Source organism: Rana temporaria, chromosome 12 (genome assembly GCF_905171775.1).
Source record: "Rana temporaria chromosome 12, aRanTem1.1, whole genome shotgun sequence".
Taxonomy (NCBI): Eukaryota; Metazoa; Chordata; class Amphibia; order Anura; family Ranidae; genus Rana; species Rana temporaria.
Genome location: NC_053500.1, coordinates 132374414 through 132393699, shown reverse-complemented (window position 1 = coordinate 132393699; position 19286 = coordinate 132374414). Strand labels below are relative to the sequence as shown.

Below are 19286 nucleotides of genomic sequence, written 5' to 3'. Positions count from 1 at the left end.
AAAATCGTGGCCGTGAAATCGCGGTAAAATCGCGCATTTTACCGCGATTTTTAATTCGCAGCAGTGTGAACCTAGGCTAAATTGAATTTGTTGAGCTTCAGGTATTTTATGAAATGGTTAAGCAGACAATGGGTTGGATACACCTGAATGACATTTTGGTTGATTACAGATAGCTCTGGCTCCCTTTTTTATAGGAAGCATTGATCCATAGCTCCCCAGTTCTGAAGAAGTTCCGATGCCCACGAAACATGTAAACTCTTGGGGAACAGGGACCCCCCCCATGTACACTTCAGCCTCAAGGTTTTGTTTTCCTAGCTCGGTAATTTACACCTGGAGCCGCTACATCACTATCTATAGGATATCCTATGGAGACTTGAACAGCACACTATGAGGACAATTACAATGCTTGGTTTTCAGCCATTGCTTCTGGAGACCGAATAATCTTTAATTTTTCTGGACATTGTAACCAACTATTCACTATCAGAAGATACGGCACTACTATTGTCCTATACTTGGATATTATCATACTGATTCACCGGATATTGCCGCTTTTGAGGAGCAGCGCTTCAGCTTCTGTCTAAGTGCTCACATGGATGGCTCGGCTGCAATCCCTTTTGAGCAGTGCGTGATTGGATGGAATAGCTACTACTTTGAGCTACGAATGACAGCAGAATCGTGAGTAAACCCAGCACTAATACTGCTGAGGAATTTTTGCTACAAGACTGTCACCTACCATATTGCAGGGCTGAGCACCAATTATCCATCCATACTTGCAGACACAATCTCATGGAATATGAGCTGCCAATAGGATAAATAAGCGCTATATGGACATACTTGCTCTGATGCTCTGAATGGACTTTACCCACCTACTATGGGAACCTGTCCACGGCAATATATATGTTAACCACTTCCATACCGGGCACATATACCCCCCCCCCCCCCTCCTGACCAGGTGAAATTTCAGCTTCCGACACTGCGTCGCTTTAACTGACAATTGCGCGGTCGTGCGACGTGGCTCCCAAACAAAATTGGCGTCCTTTTTTCCCCCACAAATAGAGCTTTCTTTTGGTGGTATTTGATCACCTCTGCGGTTTTTATTTTTTGCGCTATAAAACAAAAAAAGCAACAATTTTGAAAAAAAAATCAATATTTTTTACTTGTTGCTATAATAAATAGCCAAATTTTTTTTTTTTTTCCCAAATTTTTTTTCTCCGTTTAGGTCGATACGTATTCTTCTACATATTTTTGGTAAAAAAAAAAAAAAATATAAAAAAAAAATCGCAATAAGCGCTTACAAAATATGGGACAGAATTAATAATAATATTATTATTATTATTATTATTATTATTATTATTATTATTATTATTATTATTATTATTAATATTAATATATTTTAATTTTTTTACTGCGTTTTTTTTTTTTTTTTTTTATTTTTTATTTTTTTTTTTTTTTGGGACTGCGACATTATGGCGGACACTTTTGACACATTTTTGGCGCCATTCACATTTATACTGCGATCAGTGCTATAAATATGCACTAATTACTGTATAAATGTGACTGGCATTGAAGGGGTTAACACTAGGGGGTGAGGAAGGGGTTAAATGTGTAGCCTGGGTGTGTTCTAACTGTGGGGGGAGGGGGGTGACTGGGGGAGGTAACCAATCTGTGTCCCTATGTACAAGAGACACAGATCGGTCTCCTCTCTCCCTGACAGGACGTGGAGCTCTGTGTTTACACACAGAGCTCCACGTCCCTGCTGATCGTGGGTGCCTGGCGGACATCGCGACCGCCAGGCACGCGCATCGGCATCTCGGGGGGGGGGGGGGCGCCCCCCAGTGGCCAGAGGAATCCAGGACGTCAATTGACGTCCTGTTGAGTTTCCAGAGCCACTGTGAAGCCGTCATTTTACATGCGGCCGGTATTCAAGTGGTTAAGTGAATCCGATGGTGGAGATCATCATCACAGTGTCTCTGTTGGTTTATTATCTGAATGTTTTCTTTACATCTATTCATCAATGAAATTATATCTATAAGGAAATAATATTAAGCCCGAAACGGCGAATTCCACGGGAGGACTTCCTTCAGTGAGCTATTAGGCTCAGAACCCCCTTTTTTTTTTTTTTTTTTTTTTTCCATCATTTGTTTCCATTGGAACAGTGCTACCTTTTACCACTAGTTAGTGGATTTTTTTCATGTCTCATTCAGGTATCCATCCATGTGATATCCCATCATCTAGCTAGTGGATTTCTTCACCTGTGATTTACAGGGAACCACTGCTATTTGTGAGGAATTATCAGGAAATTGCTAACATTTGGGGCTCCTGTGTGCTTCTTTGTTGGGGGGGGGGGGGGGGTTTCTCTGCTTGTTGTGTGGAGGCGTTGATTGTAGACTCTGGTCTCCTTTTGGATGATCTAGTATTAGTTACTGGTATTTGCCGTTTGTGACGGTATCGGTATGATATCCCCGTCAAAGATTCCCTTCTTCCATACAAACATCACCCCAATATTCCACTAGGAGGAATATTCCTGAGATCGCCCATTAAGCCACACATTAGTCCAGGCTTACTGCTAGAACAAGACAGACTTTAATGTTATAACACACAGCTTATATGTCATTTCCAAAACTGTTACAATGACAAATCTCCGACCCCCCCTCACACTGGGGTTTCCATACAGATGATTAGGCAGACACGATGGAGCCGAGTCTGAAAACACATTTTCTTTAGATAATGACATCAGTGGAGTTAAATACTAGTTGTAACAGCCTGACCACAATGAAGCAATCAGAATAATTAACATACCACTTATCTAATCATTGTAAACAGTTAGAGCCGGTTCACACTGGGGCGACTTGCGATCCGACTTCATGTCGCCTCAAGTCGTCCCAAGTCGCGCTGTAGAGAAAAACAATGGAAGTGAATGGGAGCTGTGTTAATACACACGACTCAAGGCGATCCGACTTCAGAAAAGGTTCCTGTACTACTTCAATCCGACTTGTAGGCGATTTGTACCCATTGATTTCAATGGAAGTCGCCTCAGAAGTCTGATCACTGTCTTATCTGAAGCTACTTTCCAGGAAGATAACATACATTTCTCAGGCAAATCTCTCCTGCCCCCCTCCCTCCCCCTCCCTCTCCCAGAGCTGATTGTTGTTTTATTGGCCACTGGAAAGTCTCCTGTCCTGGAGACGACTTCAAGTTGTGTTGTAAATCGCCCCAGATCGCCCTGTGGTTCATGTTCAAGTCGTGTCGGAGTCGCCTCTGAAAGTCGTGCTGGAAGTCGTGTTGCCCTAGTGTGAACCGGCTCTAAGGCCGGTCTCCTTCACACACACAATAAATCAATTACCATTTGAACTAGGGAGCTGGCTGAAGAAGGGTCATTAACATCTCAATCAGCCTGTAACACATGAACCCTTTTTACCTCTAATACACACAATATAACTAAAACAAGCAGGGAGAATTACACTGAAGCATATGCTTCACACCGTTCTTTGAGTGGGTATCCAGTGGGACCATTTCTGGGTAGGTCCACCATATTTAGGGGACCTGTGTATTTATACCTGACATACATGTGTCTTTTTTGATATCTATTCGAATAAAATAATTTTTGTAGCTAACTCTTAAGGGTGTGCAGCAGTCTGTTTTATTTTTTACTATTGTGTTACATTGTTATTAGTGTTGCTCACGAATATTCGTATTGCGAATATTCGGCTCGAATATGGCATGTTCGAGTATTCGCGAATATTTCGAATTTCGCGGTCAATATTCGCTATTCCGAATATTCGGATTTTTTCAATTTTATTTTTATAACAGATCACATCCTAGAGATCTCCATCGACGTCTAAAAGCATTGCTGGTATGATTAGAGACCTTGGGCCGAGTAGCTGAAGCGATCATTTTATATTGCCGAATATTCGCAATGCGAATATTCGGCAATAGGAATATTGCGCGATTATTTTCTCCGCCCTTCTTTTGCATCAGAGCCAATCAGAGTGCTCCTACCGCAGTTGTCGAAATTTCGCAATTATTTTCGCATTCGCAATAGCGAAATTTCACAAACATTTCATTTCGATAAAATATCACGAATATTCGAATTTAGCAAATATTTCTCGAATATTCGGCTATATATTCGTGATATATCGAAATATGGCGTATTCTGCTCAACACTAATTGTTATTTGGATTGCACCCCCCGACAATATCGGTGAGTACTACACTATTTAATATCAGGCGGGAATCCCATACTCTCTCCCCCTTTTTATTAAAGTGGAAGTTCCACTTTTGGGTGGAACTCTGCTTTAAACTTTTTTATTATTATTATTATTATTATTATTATTCCTGATTTATATAGCGCCAACAGTTTACATAGCACTTTACAATATAAAAGGGAGACAATACAGTTAGAATACAAAACAAGAGGATTAAGCCCTGCTCAGAAGAGCTTACAATCTAATATAATACAAAAGGTCGTAACTGTGGGGAATGAGCTGATGGAAGTGGTAAAAGATTAACTGAAGGGAGAGACATAACTAGAACCTTCAGGGCCCCGATGCAAGTGTAGCAATATGTACTACAACCGTAAAGTATAGTGATTTCAATGCATCGCATGTCCTAGTGCTCAGTGTTATCAATTGACATCATATTTGTGAGCCAGACAAAAGGGATTGTGGGATAAGTAGTTCCTCAGATTAAAAATGGCGTTGCATGATTATGCGATTGGACTACATATTCCAGGGATCTTTGCTACCATCAGGGAGATTCCTGGGAGATTCCTTGGAGTAGCTATAAAAGAAGCAAGTCTGTGGGGAGCTCTCTTCCTCCTGGGGGGGACCTCTTCGTGCATAGAGAGAGTGGTCGCTTACCACGCGGTTATACCACATTCCAACCCAGATGAGAAGGGCCTAGCTTGGTTTGCTGTTCATCTGATATCCATCGAGCACCACTCTGGTCGCCTGCCAACCTGTGTACTGAGCTTCACATCGGGAGATCGATACAACGGATCCGCTGCATGAGTGTCGCTACCTAAGCTACTGTCCGGAAGACTTTGTATCAGCCTGGTCGTTAGTGAGAGGGCAATTGCCCAACCTTTACAAGTCCTTTACCACAATTTCACTGGAACACTGTACACAGACATCTCTACCTTAGGAAATCTTTACTGAACTTACTTTAAACACTGTGTATAGACACCTTTAGTTTTCCTCATTACCAGAAAACCTACTGCTTGCTACTACACCTTATTGGCTCAAAGTTAATGAGCTCCTACGTGCCGGTGAAGAAATGCAGCTTTGAAATCGTGTTTAGATGAAGTTGAATGATTTTAAGGACTGCCGCCTGTACATATACGTCGGCAGATTGGCACGGCTGGGCAGATGGACGTACCGGCACGTCCTGTCCATCTACCCAGCCGTGGGTCGCGGGCGCACCCGCGACCCGGTCCAAAGCTCCGTGACCCGCGGACCCCATCGCCGCTGGGACCCCACGATCGCTCCCCGGAACTGAAGAACGGGGAGAGCTAGGCGCTTGTAAACACGGCTTTCCCGTGCTTCACTGTGGCGGCTGCATCGATTGTGTCATCCCCTTTATAGGGAGACACAATCAATGACGTCACTCCTACAGCCACACCCCCCTACAGTTGTAAACACACACTAGGTGAAACCTAACCCCTTCAGCGCCCCCTGTGGTTAACTCCCAAACTGCAACTGTCATTTCCATAATAAAGAATGCATTTTTTGCTGTGAAAATGACAATGGTCCCAAAAATGTGTCAAAATAGTGCGAAGTGTCCGCCATAATGTCAGTCACGAAAAAAATTGCTGATCGCCGCCATTAGTAGTAAAAAAAAAAATTTTTTTTTTATAAAAATGCAATAAAACTATTTTGTAAACGCTATAAATTTTGCGCAAACAACCGATAAATGCTTTTTGCAAATTTTTTTTTTTATTTTTATTTTTTTACCAAAAATAGGTAGAAGAATACGTATCGGCCTAAACTGAGGAAAAATATTTTTTTTTTTTGGGGGGGGGGGGGGGGATATTTATTATAGCAAAAAGTAAAAAATATTGAATTTTTTTCAAATTTGTCGCTCTATTTTTGTTTATAACAAAAAATAAAAACCGCAGGGGTGATCAAATACCACCAAAAGAAAGCTCTATTTGTGGGGAAAAAAGGACGCTAATTTTGTTTGGGAGCCACGTCGCACGACCGCGCAATTATCAGTTAAAGCGACGCAGTCCCGAATCGCAAAAAGGAGCCTGGTCCTTTACCTGCATTTTGGTCCGGGGCTTAAGTGGTTAAAGCCACGTTTGATGTGAACGAGGCCTTAATCACATTGCTAATTACATATTGTATTTGTAGCCTAAATACTGAAATTTGCACTTAAAATTGTAACTTTTGGAAATGCCGGTAAATCTTGGGTGTCGTGTCGGTAAATTTCAATCCGGAAAGTTGGCAACACTAGGCTATGGGGGTTCGCAGCTGCAAACTCAGAGGCTCTGGAGAAATCATGGAGACAAGCATGGGAGGAGGAGACAAGGGAACTTGAGTAGGAGGTCCTACAAGGGGTGGAGAGGGCGGTTTGGGTGATACTTGGAGACAAGTTTGGTGATGTAGCTCCGGGCAGAGTTGTGAATTGTTAGTATTTTGAATTTAGTTTGTTGATCGGAAAGCCAGTATAGGGATTGGTGGAGAGGCGTGGAAGACACTGAGCGTTTGGTAAGATAGATAAGTCTGGCAACAGCATCCATAATAGACTGAAGAGGGGATAGCCTACGGAGAGGGAGGCCAATGAGAAGGGAGTTGCAATAGTCAAGGCGAGAGATAACAAAGGAGTGAATGAGGAGCTTTGTGGTTTTTATTTGTTAAAAAGGGGCGAATTTTAGGCTGCATTCACACCTTTGGGTAGGCGATATGCGGCGACATAAAATAGGCGTTTTGTCCTGCGATTTGCGGCGACAAAACGTGTCGTTTTTAGCCTTGTTTTTTGCTGGAGGGGTGATTTTAACATTGTCGGCTATGCCCGAACGCCGAAGCCGCCCGAAAAAAAGGGTCCGGGACTTGTTTTGAGCTTCAGGCGTTTCGGCGTTCAGCGTGGAGATGTGAACCATCTCCATAGCCGACAATGTACAATCACCCCTCCAGCGTATTGCAGGCTGCAATAGCGGCGGGCGTGAAAACGCCTAGGTGTGAATGCAGCCTTAGAGATGTTACAGAGGTGAAGTCTACAAGCTTTTGACAACGATTGGATTTGGGGCTGAAAGGACAGGTCAGAGTGTAGATGTAGGTAGGTGTGGGTGTAGATTAGGTGTAGGTGTAGATTACACCTAGTACCCTGGAGTGAGGGAAGGGATTGATGGTTGCATTATTGATTTTGATAGAAAAGTCATGGAGGGGGGCACGGCTAGCATGGGGGGGGGGGGGGCACAGGTATCAAGGGTAGGGGGGAATATTACCAGCTCGGTTTTGAGAAGTGGTGTGACATCCATGCTATTACCAAACACACATTATAGTATAGATTGGCGACTGCCATTGCCTTTAACACACCAACTTGTGTGATTCTGCGGAGGGCTGCCTGGCCTGTGATCTGCCAAACCCAGCACTGGCTGTTCCGCCATTCCAGCATACACTTGGTTTCATTTAGTGAATTGAGTTTGGTGGTCTCAGCACGGCTCCCGGTGGGTGTGCTATGCGAGGTAAGCCTGCGCTTAGTACGCCCACCCCCCTCCCACAAAAACCACCACACTTACACGCACTCGAAATTGTGTTAACATGCACGCACTTTGACCACGCGGTCTCTAAAAAGAGAGGGGAAGGACTAACGGGGCTGGTTGAGCGGGCTAGATCCTCTCACTCTCTTATAGGGAGTCCCTCTGCCCCATTGGGCTTCAAAGCGGAGCAGGTAGGGCGGGCTGTGTGGAAGGACCCCCTCACACACCCACCATTGCCAGCCGGGGCATGGAGAAAGGTGGCAGATTGCCTCTGGGGGAGGCCTGCCTACTCCCAACTCCTGAAGTCCGGCTCCTCTCTCGAGTACACGCACAAAATACACTTGGTTTCATTTTATATAAGGACAGGTCCACTTTAAGGCAAGAAATCGTCCATTTGGAATTCCATCTTTCGTACAGCGCCCATTAAAATAAATGACTACAAACTTAATTTTAAAGTTTATAAAGGTGCCGTAATCTTGCTGCTACATTGTGACCATTAATCATTTTACTGGTCATGTTGACATTAATAAAACATTTTCTTGTGAAAATTACATTAAAATTATGTTTTATTAAAGTGTTATGTGTGGAAACACATTTTAAATTCACGCGGAAAGTGTCACGCTGCGCCAACAAATATGTAAATTGTGACACTTTGGGGGGACGAAGCAAAGTATCACTTGGTAGCTTTTTTCCTGAGAAAGGTAATGGTTTTAGTCATGACTAATTCATGGGGGGGTATACCATTTGCTATATTTGCTTTCATGTGCAGGTGTAGGTATAATCAGGATATTCAGCTCCTCAAAGAATAGGTACCCAAATATTTAGCATTTCTTTGCATAGGTGTTATTGTAACCTAGCCAAATTGTGCCACTTGTAACTCTACTCTTGGTAAGGGGGGGCTTCTGTCCTTCAACAAAAAATGGATTCTGCCCACCCCAGGAGGGTCTATGGGCCAGATCCACGTAGCCCGGGCGCAACTTAACTTTCCCGATTTAAGTTACACCGCCGCAATTTTTCCAAGTTAGTGCCCGATCCACAAAGCACTTACCTGGAAATTTGCAGCGGTGTAACTTAAATCCGTCCGGTGCAAGTCGGGCCCAATCGAATGGGGCGAGTCCCATTTAAATTAGGCGCGCTCCCGCGCCGGACGTACTGCGCATGCTCCGTCTGTAAAATTACCCGACGTGCATTGCGCTAACTGACGTCGCACCAACGTCATTTGCTTAGACGTTAACCTAAATGTCGTCCAGCGCCAGTCACGGACGTCTTACGCAAACGACGTTGATGTTTAAATTTCGACGCGGGAACGACGGCCATACTTAACATGGCTTAGGAGAATTAGGGCTCAGCCCTAGTTTTACGCTGCGTAACCCGACGGAAACTACGTAGATTTAGATCGACGGGCCGTTCGGGGATCGCCGTAAGTCTTAATTTGCATATTCTACGCCGGCCGCAATGGCCTCGCCACCTAGCGGCCGGCCTAGAATTGCTTCCTTAAGATCCGACAGTGTAATTCAATTACACCTGTCGGATCTTAGGGCTAGCTATGCGTAACTGATTCTATGAATCAGTCGCATAGTTAGAAACAGAGATACGACGGCGTATCAGTAGATACGCCGTCGTATCTCGTTTGTGGATCTGGCCCTATAATTCTGGTCTCCTCCGGAAGTTCCTTAATACTTCTCCATACCTCCCAATATTTATATATCAGAAAGGACACCTTTTAACACAAATGATACACCTCTAGTCATGGTGGCCCCATATACACAAATAAAAAAAATAATATGCAAAACATGATTGGTTAATAAACCCACAAGTACTTTTTCAGCAGTATTTTTACTTTATATTGATTTTTCAAAACAGCATACCGTATATACTCGAGTATAAGCCGAGTTTTTCAGCACCCCTCGGCTCATACTTGAGTCACCTTTTTGCGCCTGATCTCCTGGACTTTGGGGGCCCAGTACCGACTGACCGTAGGACCCCAAACTTGGCACACATGTAGCCCCACTCCTCTACAAGTGTGCAAAGTTTGATGTCCGGGGGACCTACAGCCAGGGAGCACTAACTTTTGAAAACCGGGCACCCCTTCCATAGACTCCCATGTTAAACGGTAATTTCTCTGGTGACATTGGGGACCCCGTACTGGCCGGTTGTAGGTCCCCTGGATCCAAAACTTGAAACACATGTAGCTTAATTTCTCCTCTACAAGTGTGCAAAGTTTGTTGTCTGAGGGACATACTGCTGGGGAGCACCGATTATTCAAAGCCGGGCACCCCTTCCATAGACTCCCATGTTAAACGTCAGTCTAGTCATGGGCACAGTGAGGCATGGGCACAGTGAGGCATGGGCACAGTGAGGCATGGGCACAGTGAGGCATGCACATGGATACAGTGAGGCAAAGTGAGGCATGCATATGGACACCCTAGGCTTATACTCGAGTCAATACGTTTTCCCAGTTTTTTGTGGTAAAATTAGGTGCCTCGGCTTATATTTGGGTCGGCTTATACTCGAGTATATACGGTATATAATATTTTAGAGGCTGAATAGAAGGTTTAGTGTAGTATTTTCAATTTGTTATATACTGCCTAAGCTGAATAAACTCTCTGTAATTAGTACGTTTTAGGTTCATTTTTTTGATTTCCCCCCCCCCCCCTTTTGTCATTTACGTTCACGTCGAAAGCATTGGCTTTTTGCGGGTTAATTTGGAGCATGCGCACTGGGATACTTTCACGGACGGCGCATAAAAAGCGTAATTTACGTGGGGTCACAATAAATTTACATAACACACGCCCACATCTTCCACATTTGAATTAGGCGGGCTTACGCCGGCCTATTTACGCTACGCCGCCGCAACTTTGCTTCGTGAATACTGCACTTGCCTGTCAAAGTTGCGGAGGCGTAATGTAAATAGGATACGTTACGCCCGCACAAAGATGCGCTCTCCTACGTGGATCTGGCCCTATGCATGCTGACAGATTCTGGATTTTGATGGCATCCTCTTTTTAAAAATCTCTCTTGTCTGTGAAAGGTTTGCTCTGTCATCCATATTGCTTTTATTTTTCAAAGTGTATAGTGTATGTACTTTCTCCGAACTGGATGCAGTATAATCTTAAGCGCTTACTGAGCTGTGAACAAGCTGCTGAGTTACTGTCTACATGATTGTTCACAAAGCCATGACCCGGGTCTTTGTTATTTTACTCTTGTCCGTGACTTTGATTCTGCTGATTCTTTCATGTTGGAACGGCACAGATTTTTTATTGGTGTTCTGTATTCTGCAGTGCAAAGTCTCTCTGCTTTAAATGAACAATAAATATACAAGTATATTGTGCTATTTATATTCTGACAGGCTGGACGTTATTTGGTATGTAGGCAACATTAAAGGGAATGTCTACTATAGGTAGGTATCACATCTAAACTCACCAGCCACTTTATTGGGTACACCTTGCTAGACCCCACTTTGCCTTCAAAACTGCCTTCATTCTTGGTGGCATAGTTTCAACAAGGTGTTGGAAACATTCCTCAGAGATTTTGGTCCATAGTGACATGATGGCATCACACACCCAAGGGTGCTCAATTGGATGAGATGTGGTGACTGTGGAGGCCATTGGAGTACAGTGACCAGTGGTGAGATGATTGGATCTTTGTGACATGGTGCATCAGAAGATGGGGACACTTTAGTCATAAAGGGATAGACAGGATAAGTAACAATACACAGGTATATCGTGGCGTTTACATAGTTAGGTTGAAAAAAGACACAATTCCATCTAGTTCAACCATGTCCAGCTGACTGGAAATTACATATCTTAAATACCACCCAACGCCGTTTCGTCAACCTACGTCTCATGTCTTCAGGGGTTCAGACGTAGGCTGAAGACGTCAAACGTTGGCTGACAAAACAGCATTTAGTGGTGTTTGAGATACGTAATTTCCGGTCAGCTGGAATGCAGGTGGAGCGTTAACCGGCGATTCCTATACAATGCATACTAATCCTTTAGGCCTCGTACAGACGACCGAACATGTCTGCTGAAACTGGTCTGTGGACCGGACAGGTTTCCAGCGGACATTTGTCCAGCCGACCGTTTTGCAGCGGACATGTTTCTTAGCATGCTAAGAAACATGTCCGCTGGAATTGTCTGTAGGACATGTTCGGTCGTCTGTACAGACTCACCGTACATGTCCGACCGGCCGCCATCCCTCGCATGCGTCAAATCACTTTGACGTATGCGTGGAAGCATTGACCTTCCAGCGTCGCGCACGTCGCTGTATCATCGTCGTGGCGACGCCGCTGACACGTCACCGTGCTGTCTGTCCGCGCGGATTTCTGTCTAATGGTGTGTACAACCATCAGACAGAAATCTCCGAGGGGACATGTCCGCTGAAAACGGTCCAGCGGACCATTTTCAGCGGACTGTCCCTTCGTCTGTACGAGGCGTTTGAGTTAATGCGGAGGTTCACCCTTAAAACAATTGTCTAACATTACATTGTGCTCACTCTCGACATTGACAGTACGCTGATGTTGTTTGTTTTTTTTGCCGTACATACTGTTGTATCGCTATTTTCCCCGGCAGTGGCTCCCGTGGGAGTGGGTGTTCCTATGCACAGGCTAAGTGATTGACGTGATGACAAAAGCTTCCCCCCGGCGCATAAGGCGCGTCACGAGTTGCCGAAAAAAGCCGAACTGCAAGTCGGCGCTATACGGCGCCTGCGCACCGAAGTTCGGCTTCTTTCGGCAACACGTGATGCGCCTTATGCGCCGGGGGGGAAGCTTTTGTCATCACGTCAATCACTTAGCCTGTAGATACTGTAGGAACGCCCACTCCCGTGGGAGCCACTACCCGGAAGCCGGCGGGGAAAATAGCGATACAACGGTATGTACGGCAAACAAATTAAAAAACATCAGCGTACTGTCAATGTAGAGAGTGAGCACAATGTAATGTTAGACCATTGTTTTTAGGGTGAACCTCCGCTTTAAGGCTTTTCTACATTGTCACAGGGAATGAGGTGGCAAATCATGGCTGAACTGGTGGAGCAGAACACAGGCTCCACAGTGTCCCCTCAAAATGCTGCATTCGCGAAGGAAGTCGCGCAGTGCCACTGAAAGAGTGCTACACATTAAAGTGGATGTAAACCCACTCTCATCCTTTCTAAACTACTGTCATAGTTTTGATCTATAAGGATATATAGTAGATGCCTTCTGCATGTATCCTTACCTGTCAAATGTCTCCCCTCTGTTTGTTATAAGAACTGAAAAACTGCAGACTCTGTGGGTGGATCTGTTGTCTGGAGCTCAGTGGCAATCGCGGCAAAATCGTGGAAAAAACGCAGCCGCGAAATCGCGGTAAAATCGCGATTTTACCGCGATTTTGAATTGGCAGCAGTGTGAACCTAGCCTAACATTCACTTTAATTTTGCAGAATTTGTTGTCGGATGGATTTGTTTTAATAAATAGTGTTGAGCAGAATATGCCATATTCGATTTCGCGATATATCTCGAATATATATTCGAATATTCGAGATATATTCGCTAAATTCGAATATTCGTGATATTTTATCGAAATTAAATGATTGCGATTTTTCGCTATTGCGAATGCGAAAATAATTGCGATTTTTTGATAACTGCGGTAGGAGCACTCTGATTGGCTCAGAATATTCGTGATATTTTATCGAAATATCGCAACATGCGAATGCGATATTTATTGCGCAATTTCGAGAAATGCTGGAGGAGCGCTCTGATTGGCTCAGAATATTCGTGATATTTTATCGAAATATCGCAACATGCGAATGCGATATTTATTGCGCAATTTCGACAAATGCTGTAGGAGCACTCTGATTGGCTCAGAATATTCGTGATATTTTACAATACAAAATAATTGCGAATATTCGGCAAATGCGGAAGGAGCACTCTGATTGGCTCAGAATATTCGTGATATTTTACAATACAAAATAATTGCGAATATTCGGCAAATGCGGAAGGAGCACTCTGATTGGCTCAGAATATTCTTGATATTTTACAATACAAAATAATTGCGAATATTCGGGAAATGCGGAAGGAGCACTCTGATTGGCTCAGAATATTCTTGATATTTTACAATAGAAAATAAAAAGTTTGGTGGTGATTCTTTACTCTATCCATCTGTCACAGCCATTTGTCAATCAAACACCTTGAAGATTGAACACGTTCATGCTGCATGCTTTGGACTTTTTTTCACTTCACATATCAAAGACATTTTTATGAAAGATTATTTTTCTATTATTGGGACTATATTTCTTTATATATTTGTTTCACTGTGTATTTCACAAGTTATTTGCCCACATGTCTTGTCACTAGACATATTTTTTATTCTTGTAGAGCGACTCCATTTTCTGTCTTGTATTAATTTATGTTGTATAACATTTTTTAGTTGCTGCTGTATTCTCCCCTTTTTTAAGGTATGTGCAATTTTTTCCTTCTTACAAAAAATAATAATATCAAACATACAAATATTCATAACATACACATACACAAAGCCCCCCCCTTTTGCATCAGAGACAATCAGAGTTCTCCTACCACAGTTATCGAAAATTCGCAATCATTTTCGCATTCGCAATAGCGAAAAATCGCAATTTTTTTTTTTTCAATTTGGCAACATAAAAGGATCGCCTCAGCTTAGCTACTCGGCCCAGGGTCTCTAATCATACCAGCAATGCTTTTAGACGTCGATAGGATGTGATCTGTTTTAAAAATCAAATTGAAAAAATGCGAATATTCGGAATTGCGAATATTCACCGCGAAATTCGAAATATAGCGCGATTTCTCGAATATGCTATATTCGAGTCGAATATTCGCAATGCGAATATTCGTGAGCAACACTATTAATAAACAGAACATAATCTGTGTTTTAAGATGACAAGCTCCCTAGGAAATTATTAATCTTTTAAAATAAAAAAAAATCATAAAAAGCTGTAATATAAAAGTGACAAAATTTGGCTTTCCAATACCAATTAGGATATAAAAAAAAAAAAAAAAAAAATAATTCAGCTTTTTTAGGCCCGAAGAATCCAACAGGTTTGTAATCGCTCAACGGTGTTACTAAAATCACCGGTATTTTATTTTAGTGATTGATTGATTGCTAGCAGATGGGACAACTAGCTCCCTATAGTGTAACCTACTTGTATTACATGTAGATTAATCAAACATGATCCCACAATGCAGCAATGTATGATTGATCACTACTACAAGATAATTATTTATAAGTACATCTAAACTCAACTAGACCACGTTTCATTTGCTAAAGCATTGATTGCCAGGTTCTTTTTTTCCATAAAAAATATCCAATACCTCTAAAAAGCTCACTTTTCAGAGGCATGGAAGCACAGGTGTGCGCAGTCTATTGCATTAGGGTGTGCACCCCAAAGCTCAAACACACACTACTGATCACTCGTAATGTTCATTCAGAAAGGGAAGGGGATAGTCAATTACATATTTACTGGCCCCTTCCTCCACTCATCCTAAAACATCCTTGCAACAGCTGGCGGGAGAGGAGGGAAGCTGGTAGCACTGCAGGGGGAAGGAGGGACCCAGGGAAGTAGGGGGAATCTGTGCTGTAAAGGGTGATTAGGGTGTGCCTGGGCACACCTGGCACACCCTGTGCACACGCCTATGCATGGAAGTCCTTGCCACATGTATAAGGAGCCCTTAAAGCGTTTGTTAACCCCAAAAAAAAAATACAGATCCTGTTCCCTTAACCACTTGCCGACCGCTTCACACATTTATACATCGGCAGAATGGCATGGCTAGGCAGAGCAACGGGACCCGCAGACACGATGTCCGCCGGTGTTCCGCGACTGTGTCATGGAGCTGCAGGGCGGGGGGATTCCTGAGCTCACTTGGGAGACAGTTGAGTCATTTAGTGCTTTCTGTGCTGTCAATGGACTTCAGCTAATTGGGTTAACACTACCTCCACCAGGGGAGCTCAAGAGTCTTGGGCAGCGATGAGAGATGTAAGAGACTAGAAAATGGTGGGCAGGAATGAATCATGGGAGATGTAGTGCAAGGGAAGATTAATGCTATGGAAGTCAATGGACAATGAAGCTACAATTCCAAATGCAAGACAGGTATACCAAAGAATTTCCTATTTGCTACGAGGAAACCGAAGTGTGCACATTGCTGCTCCTGTGTGTACATCAACCTTCCATAAGCCTGTGGCTGTGTGCTAATGGCCAGAGTTGCTCCATACAGATCCAGAAGAGCTGACATCTGAACAGTGAGACCCTTGTTCCTGTATTGCATGGACTGGTGAGAGGACACTGCTGCCAGTACCTGTTGCTGCTTAGCAGAAACTAAGCACAAAGGGACCGGCCATCTAACTAGCAGCATTATTTTCTGCATGCAGACTTTAGTGGGACTGTACTCCTGTGCACCACCATAAAGTCTGGACCCCATAATTAGCCGGCTGAAGACTGCTTTACTCAAATGGCTGTTTCACAAGAACTTCGACTGTTGCCCATAGTAAGCCTGAGTAAACAAATTGTCAAGTGAACCGTAATTGACCTTATCCTGTAACTTGGTAAGTTATGTTCATACTGCTGTTTACTGCAACCCATGAAAATATGTTGGGATCATTTACCACTAACTAGTCTGATGTTTGATTTTTGATACTAAACCTTAGTTGTGTGCAGGGTATCTATATTTCTCCCAGTAGCAGTGCAGTATCCTATTTGCTTAACCTGGTGTGGCAGTAGGACTGAGGTTGTTCTCAGAGTTAAGGCAGAAGAACAGAGAAACCAATCTACCCAAATGGCTCCTGCGGGGGTAGCCCTACACCTCATAACAGGAAGTGTCTAAATAAGGACCTTTAGGGGGAACACAGATATTTTTTAATGCAACTCAGAAATGGTGCTGGACCAAGGTGAAAGATGGGGATGAAGCAGAATAGAGAAGAAATTTGGAGATGGTGCTGAGCTGAGGAGAATGTTGGGGATGGCACTGGACAGAGAAGAAAGTTGTAGATGGGGCTGGACAGAGAAGAAAGCCAGGGATGGTGCTGCACTGAGGAGAAAGTCTGGGATGGTTCTGGACTGAGGAAAAAGTTGGAGTTGGTGCTGGAACAAGGAGAAAGTTGGGTGCGGTGCTGGATCAAAGAGAAAGTTAGGGGTGGTCATGGACAGATGATTGTGCTGGACTGAGAGGAAAGATGGGGATGGCAAAGGACAGAGGAGAAAGTCCAGGATAGGTCTGGACTGAGGTGAAAGTCAGGGATGGGGCAGGACCGAGGAAAAGCTGGGAATGGTGCCAGACGGAGAAGAAAGTCAGGAGTAAAGCTGGATCGAGGAGAAAGTTGACAATTGTGTTGGACCAGGGGAAGCCAGGGATGGTGCTGGACCAATGAGAAGGTCCGAGATGGTGCTGTACCAAGCAGAAAGTCATGGATATCACTGGACCGGGGAGGAAGTTGGGGATTTTACTGGGCCAAGCAGAAAGTTGGAGATGATGCTGGATCAAAGAGGAAGTCAGTGATGGCGCTGGATTGAGGAAAGTCATGGATTGCACTGGAAAGACGAGAAAGTCAGAGCTGGTCAGAGATGGTGCTTGTCCAAGCAGAAACCTGGAGATGGTGCTGGACTAAAGAGAAAGTTCTGGGATGGCACTTGACTGAGGAGAATGTTGGGTGTGGTACTGGGCCAAGCAGAAAGTTGGTAATGCGACAGGACAGAGGAGAATGTTGGGCATGGCACTGGACCGAAGAAAAATTCTGGGATGTTGCTGGACCAATCAGTAAGTCAGGGATGGCACTGGATCTAGGAGAAAGCTGGGGATAGCACTGGATCTAGGAGATAGCTGGGTATGGCACTGGATCTAGGAGAAAGTTGGGTGTGGCACTGGTGAAAAGAGAAAGTTGGAGGGATGGCACCAGACTGAGGAGAAAGTTGGGGAGAGCACTGAAGTGTATAGAGGGTAAATGGAGATTGACAATAAATACATTTTAAAAAATTGAGTTTTACGTTAACACATCCCTTTCCATTGCTTAATTGGTGAAATCTGTGATTAATTGATTGCTTGTCCTCAAGTGTACAGCTATCACTACACCTCTGGGAGTGATTTGTTCCATCAGTCAATGATCGGTTGCTTATTTTAGTGATTAATCACATGGTTTCAATTGTGAGTTGGCAAAATCTCCAGCGTAGCCTCTGCACAAAATTTGAAACCTTGTCATTTAAAAGCCCCAGAGAGGAAGGGGTTACAGATGGGCTCCTAATCAATCCCCTTTCAGCTGCCGCTGTTTGCAGCATGGATTACATCTCAGAGAAATCTCAAACCCAACTTTTGCTTTTCTGGCATCTGTGTAATCGTAGAGACAGATGGGTGCACAATACTTTAATGCAAGCACCCGATTTTAAATCTGTCTGGGAATTCATTTTGTACCTAGTTATGCAAACAAACTTGTGTGTAAGAGGGAAAAGGGTGCCTATAATTAAAGTCAAATTCTGGAGAAAACAAAAGTTAACCCTTGGGGCTCGTTCACTTTTGTTTTGCTGTGTGAAGAGTGATCTGTGGTGATTTTTGAATGGGAATACTATGCTGCAACCACGGGACTAGCATCACATACAATCAGGGGTCAAGTCCTGGGGAAAAAAGTGTGGGAACTCCCACCCAAGGTCCACTCCCCCCACCAAAAAAAAAAAAGATACGCTCATATGCATGATTACTAAACCGCATTCTTTTTTTTTCGATCCACTGTACCTTAGTAATTCTTTATGTTACTGGCCGCTTCCTGTAAATGGATTCATCGGGTAGTGTGTGGGTATTCCGTCACTTCCTCGATGCCGCAATGTCTCCTGGGAACAATTACAAAAGCTCCCAGGAGACATTGCGGCATCGAGGAAGTGACGGAATACCCACACACTACCCGATGAATCCATTTACAGGAAGCGGCCAGTAACTTAAAGGATTACTAAGGTTCGCCTGCCCCTGACAGTGATTCGAGCTGAGCATCGCCGCTTAGTGAACGATTGGCTCTGGCGACTCGGCTGCTCTAGTCCTGCAAAGGGAACTGCGTTCCTGCTGTGAAAAAAGTGCAGGAACTCCGTTCCCACGCGTTCCCGCAGGACTTGAGCCCTGCATACAATCCAGGATCAATAATCTTACATTTTAGGTGAGGATGAACAGAAATTAACCAGACCCCATGCTGGGAACCTGGCCTGAGAGTCTAGGAGCCAAGCAAAGTGCCAGCCTCATGGTACCAAGACATGAGTTCAGCTTTTCTACCCCACAACAAAACAAATGATTTAACCTTACAGTGTACAGGGTGATCCACTACACTAGGGATAAACAGGGACAACAATTTCGCCTCTATTTTTCTTACAGGCTGTGGCACCTGATCAAGGGATTGCAGCAAGATTATATTTGATTCTTTGATACAGGTAAGTATCTGAACTGAGCACAACCTACGCAACAAGTGGAGGGCACTTGTTGCACAGGTTGTCCTCAGTTCAGATACTTACCTGCCTAAAAGAATCAAGTATAATCCTGATGAAATCCCTTGATCAGGTGCCACAGCCTGGGTCTCATGCCGCCATCTTGGTCTACCTCTGTCCATTTAGAATGGA

General features: G+C 43.9%; 1 protein-coding gene across 1 annotated transcript in view; it reads left to right on the top strand.

Moving 5' to 3' along the window:
* Positions 1 to 220: 220 nt before the first annotated feature.
* The window catches only part of TOM1L1 (target of myb1 like 1 membrane trafficking protein), a 194372-nt gene continuing 175306 nt past the window's right edge, over positions 221 to 19286 (top strand). Inside the window, exon 1 of the mRNA XM_040330746.1 lies at positions 221 to 675. The gene's annotated coding sequence lies outside the window, so the exon portion shown is untranslated. The remainder of the gene's footprint in view (positions 676 to 19286) is intronic.